The sequence below is a fragment of the Myotis davidii genome, unplaced genomic scaffold, assembly GCF_000327345.1.
Source record: "Myotis davidii unplaced genomic scaffold, ASM32734v1 scaffold49, whole genome shotgun sequence".
Taxonomy (NCBI): domain Eukaryota; kingdom Metazoa; phylum Chordata; class Mammalia; order Chiroptera; family Vespertilionidae; genus Myotis; species Myotis davidii.
In genome coordinates, this window is record NW_006300375.1 from 5,013,714 (window position 1) to 5,017,114 (window position 3,401).

The 3,401-nt window shown below is 41.3% G+C and overlaps 1 long non-coding RNA gene across 1 annotated transcript in view; it reads left to right on the forward strand.

Moving 5' to 3' along the window:
* The window catches only part of LOC107185193, a 25,439-nt gene extending 24,441 nt beyond the window's left edge, over window positions 1-998 (forward strand). Inside the window, exon 4 of the long non-coding RNA XR_001516111.1 lies at window positions 921-998. This is a non-coding gene — a long non-coding RNA (uncharacterized LOC107185193). The remainder of the gene's footprint in view (window positions 1-920) is intronic.
* Window positions 999-3,401: the final 2,403 nt, after the last annotated feature.

Below are 3,401 nucleotides of genomic sequence, written 5' to 3' on the forward strand. Positions count from 1 at the left end.
CGATTGGTTGCACAAGCCCTAACCAGGGCTCGGACTAGGGAGGAGCCTGCACCCAAGGTACATACCCTCCACCGGAATCAAACCTGAGAACCTTTGGTTCACAGGCTGACGCTCTATTATTTCTTAGAGGCCCAATGCATGTAATTCATGCAAGAGTAGGCCTTCCTTCCCCCAGCTGCTGGCACCAGCTTCCTTCTGACACCCAGGACCTGGGCTTCCCTCCAGCCACAGACCCCCTCTTTATTATTTATTTATTTGTTTGTTTTTTAACTCTTAATCCATTCATTGATTTTTGGGAAGAGTAGAAGAGACAGGGAAAGCTCCTCTCCCCTCCCCTCTGAGGTTTGAGCATCTGATCAATGCTTCTCAGTTTCTGGATCTGTTTTAGTTCATCAGTTTATGTGTTCATTATGATCCACAAATGAGTGAGATCATGTGGTATTTATCTTGCTCTGAATGGCTTATTTTGCTTAGCATAATGCTCTCCAGGTCCATCCATGCTGTTGCAAATGGTAGGAGATCCTTCCTTTTTACCCGGGCTTCCTTCGCAGCCCCAGGTTTGTCTGGAAGGATGTCCAGAAGGATGCCCAGTCTAATTAGCATATTATGCTTTTATTATTGTAGATATTCATTGTTGTTTAATAATTAACAATCTTCATGATAAGATTTCTAAAAACCGAATACATTCTTTAATAAGTTTAAAGCTAATTATTCTTTTTGTATAAGTTTTTTCCCCAGGCACAGGTTAATGTTTAACAGCTGCTGGGAAATTAATTTTACTAGAAAAAATTATAACTAAGTAGGCTATGTTGAATGTTTTTCCCTTTCAGATAATAAACTAAAATATACTTTCAAATGTATTTTGACTCATGTATGTAAGCAGTGTGAGCAATTGCTTTTGACTAGGGCAAAATACCAAGTCAGTCAAATGTGGTTGTGTGGAGGGAGACAATGTTAATCAGCTTAACAATAACCCACAACCGTCGGACCAACTGCAAGTAGTGGTAGGTCTCTGAGTATTTATAGTCCTAACTCAGATTGTCTTTACAGTTAGAAGAGTTTTCATGTCGTAAATCGCAACCATAATAAATATGATGTGTACTTCTTTCCTATTGATAGAATGTAACTATAACAAAATCGCTGTTTTTAAAGCAGTCTTTGTAAGAATGATGTGAACAACTAACCTCTTTCTGGCATGCCATTTTAGAAATGCATTGTGGGTAGTGCATAGCTAAATAGGGAAGTGAAAGGGGCGGGTTTCTGGCAGCCGCGACTGGGTGAGGACGGCCGGCGGGTCAACTGGGAACCACGCCCTGGCGAACCAGGCGGGAGCGGCTCCAGGACCCGGCAAACCCAGTGACGCGCTGGACTCCCGCCCCAAAGCCGCCGGTCCCTGCCGTCCTGGTCAGTGTCAGGCGCACGTGGCCGAGTGAGGCCGCCGGCCCGGAGAGAAAAGGAGCCTTCCTTGTCCCTCTCCCGGCGCTGCTGGCAGGGACCATTTTCTCTCTTCGTTTCATCACTGCGAGCCCCTTCCTCGGAAATCCCCCTACACCCACTTCTCTCCTGGGTCGGGAATGAGAGGGAGCCCGCGGGAGGCAACAGGTGGCTCCAGCAAGAATTCCCCTTTCCCGCTGCGAAGTGTAGACACCACGGGACCCCGCCAGCGCGCTAGGAAAGAAGTATTCAGCAGTTAAAGTCACCCATGAGTTGCTCTTTTTTTTTTTTCAACCCTCGGCAGGGAAAACCCATTTCTTTAAAGGCCTGCGGAAATGAAACCATTAGTGACATTTGAAACTTTAAATCTAAGAACAAACTGAGAGATCCTTACTTCAATATTTTAACACAGAAAACACTGCCAACAAAATGTGAAGTTATTTCCCTTACGGGGTTTCTGGTTGAGGACCTGAGGATGTGAGACCGAACCTTGGTTTTATATATCGGACAGGAATTATGCCCCCAAAACGAAAATATGAAATATACATAATAAATAAACCTTTCGGAATAATGTAATGAGCTAAATTTTTTCTAAGGATAGTTTTGCTTTTTATATTTTTATGTTGTTTTAAAAATTATTTTATTTTTTTTCCATCACCATTTATCTCCTCCATGCCTTCTTCCACCTCCTCTCATCCTCCACCTCCCTGCCTCCCCTCTTTTTTTTTTATTCAAAAAAATTCTTTTTGGGAAAGTTTGATAGATTTCCTGCACTTACTCAAACAGAAGCTCTTATTTAATATTTTTTAAGGTTTTTCAAGTAACGTACTGTTCTTTCTTCCTGTAAAGACAAAACCAGGAAAAAGGCCCGAACTGACTTCCTAATTACCTATTGTGATTAGTGAGAAAAACTTTGGAAATTGGGAATATTGAGGCTGGGTCGAGAATTTCAGAAAAATAGAGAAAGCCTCAAATTTAATAAAAGATATTTAATAATTGCCCTAGAGAAAATGGTGGCACAAAAAGCTTAGAGATTTCTAAAGTCTAAGCTAGTTGACTCAGGGATTTAAAAAACATATATTTAAGAAGGGCAATATATTAAGAAAGATGTTAGGAATGATGTCAAATGCTGTATTTTAGAGGTAGATAATTGCTCTAGTGACAACCTTGGGGATTTTGTCTTTTGACTAAGATGGGAATTTATATAGTAGTAATCATTGTAGTTTGTATAATAATTTATGCTTTTCTTTACATTACCTCATTTATATTACATTGCTGGTGTCTCTATCTTTAGTAGTTGGTAGGACACATCAGCTTTTTCCCCCCCTTCGTAGCGCTCATTGGACTTGGAGGGAATCAGGATCTGCTACCCCAAAATATGCCACTTTGGCATAAAATTATTTTGAGCTGAAGCAATTGAGAATCAACAAATGAACAAAAAAAACACACAAAAAAACCGTTTTTTGGAGTTTCCCTCCTCTGACCAAAAGCAGCAGCTTCTGGGAAATAAGGCTGCCATAAATTCCCTCTCTGGGTGGGTGTACTCATAAATGCCCTCTCTGGGGAAGTTTTATGGCTCTGAAGAAAGCAGGAAAGTCCACTCAAACCTGTAGAGACAAACATGATCACAAGCTTTCTTATCTCTGTTCTGAACATTCCATCTGTCTTTCCTAAAGAAACCCATTTGTTCCTCCGGCCTTGGCCTTATCTCTCCCTTCCCCTTCCCTCCTGAGTTAGGTATATCTGCTCCATGTCCCTTTGAATATTCCAGCATGTATAAGCTTTCCATACATAATAAGCTTTGCTTTTTTTCTCCTTACCACTCTGTCTTTTGTTATCTTATTTCACAGGCCCCCAGGCACTGACCTGGAGAGGGTAGAGGAACATATTTTTTTTTCATCCTTACTGACCTAAAGAAATTAACATGAAATACCAGAACAAGTACTGGTCATGGAGGTTAAGGGGGG